The sequence below is a fragment of the Camellia sinensis genome, chromosome 4 (genome assembly GCF_055761805.1).
Source record: "Camellia sinensis isolate YWXY chromosome 4, ASM5576180v1, whole genome shotgun sequence".
In the NCBI taxonomy this organism is placed as follows: Eukaryota; Viridiplantae; Streptophyta; class Magnoliopsida; order Ericales; family Theaceae; genus Camellia; species Camellia sinensis.
The window spans coordinates 117,931,025-117,938,161 of record NC_138964.1 but is presented as its reverse complement, the minus strand read 5'-3'; the positions used below and the strand labels follow the sequence as shown (position 1 = coordinate 117,938,161).

At 32.0% G+C, this 7,137-nt stretch overlaps 1 long non-coding RNA gene across 1 annotated transcript; it reads left to right on the top strand.

The window, feature by feature from the left end:
- Positions 1-4,289: 4,289 nt before the first annotated feature.
- Positions 4,290-6,771, top strand: LOC145823414 (uncharacterized). The gene is made up of 2 exons (XR_014365700.1): positions 4,290-5,190; positions 6,343-6,771. It is a non-coding gene; the product is annotated as an uncharacterized LOC145823414 (long non-coding RNA).
- Positions 6,772-7,137: the final 366 nt, after the last annotated feature.

Genomic DNA, 7,137 nt, shown 5'->3' with positions numbered 1-7,137 from the left:
ATCAAATAAAGTCCATATAAAATATGTAAAATTAGTATAATTTAAATTAGGTTTAAGTTTGTATAGAACTCTATATATAATAAAGGAAATATAAACCCATATAAAATGGAAAAAACTATTTTATAAACTCTATATAAAATTAGTAAAATTAGTAAAATTTACATGAAGTTTGAGTTTGTATAAAATGCTATTTTATAAACTTCATATAAAATAAGTAAAATTAGTAAAATTTACATGAAATTTGAGTTTGTATAAAACTGTAATAAAAGAAATATAAGTCCATAAAAATACTACTTCTAATAAGATATATATATATATATATATATATAGAGAGAGAGAGAGAGAGAGAGAGAGAGAGGATTGAAACAACCAATGTGAACTCACTGCTGTGTTCTCGAAAGGGTTTAATGGTTTAAATTGAAAACAAATCAAAAGATTAGAATTTAAATTGACAAAATTAAAAAATCAAAATTTATTTTCTTGCAAGACTTACATTCTGGATTTTTTATTTTTTATTGTTATTGCCCCAAATAAAATATACAAAAATAATACAATTACATTTTCCTTATAGATAATGGATTAAAAAATTAGTGGGTGTTTGGAGTTTGCTTATTTGGTGAATTTCTTTTTTCGTCTTTATTGATTTGTTTTTTTAAAATTCAAAAACTGTTAAATTTCTAGATTTAGCTTGACAAAACGAATCGAAAATGAAAAAAAATTATAAGAAATCTAAAAATGAAAAAGATAGATAAAAAATAGTAAACTAATTTTTTTACTTTATAAATTCATCTACAAAAGCCAGATCAGGAAAAAAAATTGACTTAATTTTGAAAAAAAAAAATCAATATAGAAAAAAAATCAAAAAAAATAAAATTGACTTTTTTAGTTTACTCTAAAGAAAAACATGAAACTTAAAATTGGTATTAGGTTTATGGATTATCTTAATTTATTATGAAAAATATATGAAAAAAATATTTGTCAAATAAAGTCCATAAAAAATAGGTAAAATAAGTATAATTTAAATTAGGTTTAAATTTGTATAGAACTCTATAGGTAATAATAGAAATATAAATTTATGAAAACACTATTTAGTAAAATTTATATGAAATTTGAGTTGGTATAAAACTCTATAGGTAATAAAAGAAATATAAATCCATAAAAATACTACTTTTAAAACAAATACAAATCCATAAAAATACTACTTTTAATATATATATATATATAGATAGATAGAGAGGATTGAAACAACCTCACTGCTCTGTTCCGTCTCCCTACTCCTTCGAAAGGGTTTTTTGTTTTTGCGTAAATCAATCGACGGGAATGAGTATGGTAGCAATGGAGGCCTGGAAGAAGAAGTTGGAAGCCGTAGATAATATATTCACCGTGATTGATTCAGCCATCAACGTCGCAGCGTGGTATCGACCTAATGATTTTTTTGAGCGAAGAGATAGAATCGTTGAGAAACTCTATGTAAGGCAGCCCATCAGAGGAGGTTACTGCGGTACCCATGATGATGATGATGATGATGATGATGATTCTTTGGATATGGATTTGAATGATGGAGATGTTGATTGGTTGAATGGGATTGTATCAGAGCTGGTGAAAGACTCTGCTTTGGATACAGAAGAAGAGCTAGGAGATTATTTTTCTGATTCTGAGATCGATCATCATGATGATCATCACCGTCATGATCATGATCTCTCAATCCCCACACACGGCAAAGGAAAGTAATTGTCTCTCGTTTAGAGCGCATTATTACAATCACCGAAGAGAAAGAGAAGCACCGAGTCTTAGAACAAGAAAGAAGAGCAATGTTTTGTCCCTCAAGCGATTGCAAAGTGTCCTAGGCAAAGCACCGAGATTAGCAAAATCAGTGAACCGGCCAAATCACCGAAGAGAAAGAGAAGCACCGAGTCTGAGAACAAGAAAGATGAGCAATGTTCTGTCCCTCAGGCGATTGCAAAGTGTCCGAGGCGAAGCACCGAGATTAGCAAAATCAGTGCATTATTACAATCACCCAAGAGAAAGAGAAGCACCAAGTCTGAGAACAAGAAAGATGAGCAATGTTCTGTCTCTCAGGCGATTGCAAAGTGTCCGAGGCAAAGCGCCGAGATCAGCAAAATCAGTGAACCGGCCAAAGCGAAAGTGACAGAACACAAGTCTACGTGCTTCAATGATGCAAAAGCTTATGAACTGAAGATGGAAGCCACGAAGAGGAAACTCCAACAAAGGTACAAGCAAATTGAGAGGGTGAAGAAGAAGATACGGGTGGTACTGGCTTGAAAGACAGCAATTTTTTGTATTAACACATCTGAGAACCTCTTTCCCTCTCTGCAGAACTTCTCCATAGATAGGCCAGATTTTTTTGTACCTCTTTTAAATTCATATCGAAAATTTAATGAATTAATTTAGAAGAGACAAGAACAATTAATCACTAAAACCTCAATTTAGGGAATATGATGGGATCACATATTCAATTACTACCATGCAAGAGGCTTCATCCTTAACCTTAGCTAAAAATTTCACTACTCATAATTATTTTAACATACACACTGAAATTAAGCATGAAAATAAAACTTACAACTAAAAGGAGAAAATTACATCAAAATACAAGACCGAGCTCCACTTCTTTTCCAAAAACTCCCCCCTTTCTCACATTCAGTTCATCCCATTTATAGAGCTCACTACACACTCCTGAAACTGTCTAATCTTTAGAAGCCGGTATTATTGAGATTTGTGGCTGAAATTGTTGAAATTTGATGCATCGATTTTCATTAACAGATCGCACGACTTCATCTGCATATGCGTTCAATCTTCAATTCAGAGATTATGTTCATGAGCCTGAGGAAATGATTTTATTGCACCTGCATAATTGCGTAGCTAAGTCAATAGAGTGGTTGGAAACTTTCTCTTTTCTTTCTTGTTTTTTTTAATATATTATGATATATATATATATATACTATATATATTTATATAGAAACAAACAAACAAACGGGTGACTTTCATTTTTTTATTATATTTTCTTTATGTTATATTATAATACTAGAGTATGCCTGTGGCTGAAGGCACGGTGCAAATAATATTGGTATAAATACTTTACAAAAATCAATTAACATAAATTATTAATATTGGTATCACATCATTTATAAAAAAATCAATTCAAAATGATAATAATTTCACTGCTATAGAAATCAATTATAATAAATCAGTTCAAGATGACAATAATTTCATTGCAATATAAAACTCCACACATAGGACTTCCGCCACCATCCACAGCAATACCACCGCCGGCCGTGACTTCAGCAAGTATCGTACGATGGTGGTTCGTTTAAGTTAACATATAATTTATCAAATTCATTGCTAAAAGTCAAAATGTTTGAGGTGACATTTTTTCTAATTTTTTTTCTCAAATTCTCATATATATATATATATATATATATATAATGTATTTAAACAATGTCACCTCAAACATTTTTTTGAGTTGTATGTATTGATATATTGTTTTTTGATTAAAATAATATTAAAAGACAAAATGAGTTAAAATAATATCAAATTCATAATTATTTTACATTTTTTTTTCTCATATACATCATATCTAATTATAAAAAAATTTAATAATCTTGCTAAACATAATTATTTCCTTTTCAAATGTCAAGTGTCAATGGTGGTGGACAGTCACGAAGCGAAGGCGACAATGAATCCCTTCTTTCGTTCATGCTTTCTCTCTATATTTTTTTCACTCTATTTTATCTTAAATTTGTGATTTCATTTTGTTAAATCATAAGAAATCAACATCCATTTCAAAAGTTTTTTCAAAACCATAAAAAATCAACACTCATTTTCCATTAAGAAATTAAATCCATTCCATAAATCAAATTGAAAATTAAAATATATTTCTAAAATCAAAACCCATTTTATAAAGATCAACTATTATTTCAGACCTAAAACTTTTTAAAAATTAAATCCAAATCCATAAGCTGCATAAAAAAAAATCTATATAAATAAAAAACAAACAGAACACGCAAACAAGAAGATAACACAAAATTTTAACTAATTCCTTAAAACACCCTTGTAATTATTGAAACTTGTCAAATAAAATTAAGTCCCACTTCTTTGTATGTGTAAACTTTAACATAATTAGTCATTGGAGGTGCATTAAAAAATTAAGAGAAGAAGACGACAAAGAATATGCTTCGGATATATCTCTCTATACATGGAAAACATGGATGAGTCAATTCTCAAAAGAGGAAGATAAACATTGGTTAGTGGGGACAAGTCAAAAAAAAAAAAAAAAGAGTTTCACATTCCAATTATTCGTTATCCAAGCAACCCTCATCTACTAAAGCCAAACTTAGCCAGACGTGGCGCCCCACCACACCACATCCCTTCTCTCTCCTCTCTCTCTAGATCTCATCCATGGCTGCCTCTCTTCCCATTTTCCTTCTATTCTCTTTCACTTTCCTCTCACTTTCTCTTTCTCTCAGAAACCCAGTTCACAAAACATTGGTATAGTCCTTCCAGTGATCAAAGATGTCTCAACACTCAAATATGTGACCCATATGCATCAAACAGTCACACAACACAGTGGATGTGATTTCTCTCTCTCTCCAAGTTAGTGTGACAGTGTGTAGGGAAAGAAGGGAGAGTTAAAAAGGCAGGGAGGAGAGTGGAGAGCTATCCAGAAATGTTGGCAGTAGCCTGATGTCGATCCATCCATAGCAACAGTGATGATGAGCGGTGGTAGTGGTGATGAGTAGCAGCGGTGGAGATGACTGTAGGAAGTGGCGTTGTGCGGTGGCGATGACTGGAGGAGGTGATGAGCAGCACCATGGCTGGGTCGCGAGAGAGTCGTCAGAAAGAGATGTATCACCGTTATAGAGGGAAGTAAGGCAGAGAGAGAGAGATAGGGTGGGTGTTTTGAAATTTGAAAATTGGGAGTGAGACTAAAACATAAAGAGATGAGAGTTTATAGAGAGTTTGATGAGCGTGGGTGTTTTGAAACTTGAAAATTGGGAGTGAAACTGAAAGAAAAAAAGAGAAGAGTTTATAGAGAGAGAGTTCCATGAGCGTGGGTCTCTCTTCCGTAGGGAGTGGATGGGTGTGTTTTGAAATTTAAAATGTGAAAAGGTGAGGTGCGACAGATGAGAATGGGTGGTTGCAAAGTTTGTGGCTCTTGGGCGGGAAGTTCAGGTAGAGTGAGAGAGAAGGTTTTCATCTCAACTGTCTATCTAAATATAGAAATGAATCATGACCATTAAAATGTCCTAGTAGGACAATTGTCTCTAGGATAAATTCAAAAACACTCTTCCCTTATTATATAGATTATAATATATATATATATATAAGAAAATATATCATTTATAATAATTTGTATACAACACTCAAAATATATAAAAACACTCAAAATCACACAAAATTATAAAATAATCATACTAATAAAGTGTATATTAGCGGGCTAAATATGTAACGTTATGGCACTTATCATCTTCCATTTTTTTTTTTTTAATTTTACAATTCTTCAATGGTGTTGTGATTGAAATTGGGTGCATGCTTTGTTGAGAGTCATCACTAACTCTCCTCACTCTCTAGAATCTTTTCTCTAGAATATTTTAGAAATTTCCACATGAATCTAAAATACTCTAGAAAGATCTAGAAAATTCTGGAAAGAACTAGAGAAATTTGGAAGATTCTATAATATCCTAGAAGGTTTCGGAACATTAAAGAAGTTTGGAGAAAACTAGAGAAATCTAGAAAGTTCCGGAAGGTTATAGAATATTTTAGTGAAGAATAGAAAGCTCTAGTATGTACTAAAGTAATCTAGATTGTTCTAGAGTGTAGGGAAATTATGAGTGTATTCTATAAACAAAGTTCTTCAACTAATATAAATATGAGATGAGTGCATGTACTAAGCAAATGGACAATTGGACAATTGAGTGAAAGAAGAGTGAGTCCAATGTGAGTTGTCAAGCACTATCTAGTGTAAGGTGTCTCAAGGTCTTGTGTGAGGAAGACACAAAGTGTGAGTGCTTGAATGTACGTGTGAGTGGATAAGTGAAGTGTATTAGTGTGTGATTGTGTACAAGTGTTTTGTGTACTAGAGTATTATCAATAAATGTTGTATTTCTGGGTCGATTAGTGTCTCAAACTCAACATACTTCACTTAATCATCCATTCTTTGTTGTCCTAGAGGATATGAACTCTGTGGTGAAGAGTTGCCATGACTTATATAGATTAAAAGGCAATTCGTTTTGATATCCTAGGTGTGATACTTTATAATTAACTTGCGTTTAAAATCTTGTTCCCCAACAACTTCTTATAGAACATTGAGTCATATATATTTAGGGACTCGATCATATATGGTGGTGAGATCATTAAAGTTGGTGCTAATTCATTAATGGGAGTAGTGTCAATCAACGCAAGTTCTTGACTTATGAGATTGGCAAGTGAGGGTGCTATTGGCCACTCTTGAAAAATTTGACTCTATCTCTACCTTTGTCTCTGACTCTCTTCTTCCAAAAGTGGCGCTTCAGGAAGCAAGTGCAACAATTACAACATCATTTGAAGAACCATTCTACGACGAAAACTTACATTTTTCGCTGGAGGAATTGAATTTATTACTGTCAAATGGTGACAAGACTCTTCCTTGATAGAAACATGGTGGTTATTGTTTGGAATGTTGGTAATAGTTGTGGTGTGTATATCTACCACTGGGATTCAAAGTGCATTTTTTTTTAGAGAAATGCTACTTATTAGTAAAGCACTCTTCTTTTTTATCTTGTTGGGTCTTGTTGTTTAGCTTTGTTGATTTTTTTGTTTTTTTTTTTAATTTTGATTTAAAATTTTTCTTTTTGTGAGTTGGTAGGTATCAACTTGTCTAAGGTAGGGATTAGGTTTTTCTTTTTTGTACCTCTTTTAATTTTTTTTTTATTAGCAATGTAAAAGAGCAATTTTATTGATGGATAGCAATGAAATGCATTACAATCAACAAAAACAATAGGGAAAATAAGAAAACATAGCAAGATCACCTGTAAAAACAAACATACATACAAAAAGGGTTGCCGCCCTTGAAGTTTGTGTGCATTTGTGTTTGTTTTTCCCATTAAATAAATTTGGAGTTACGAAAGTTTAGACTCTTTA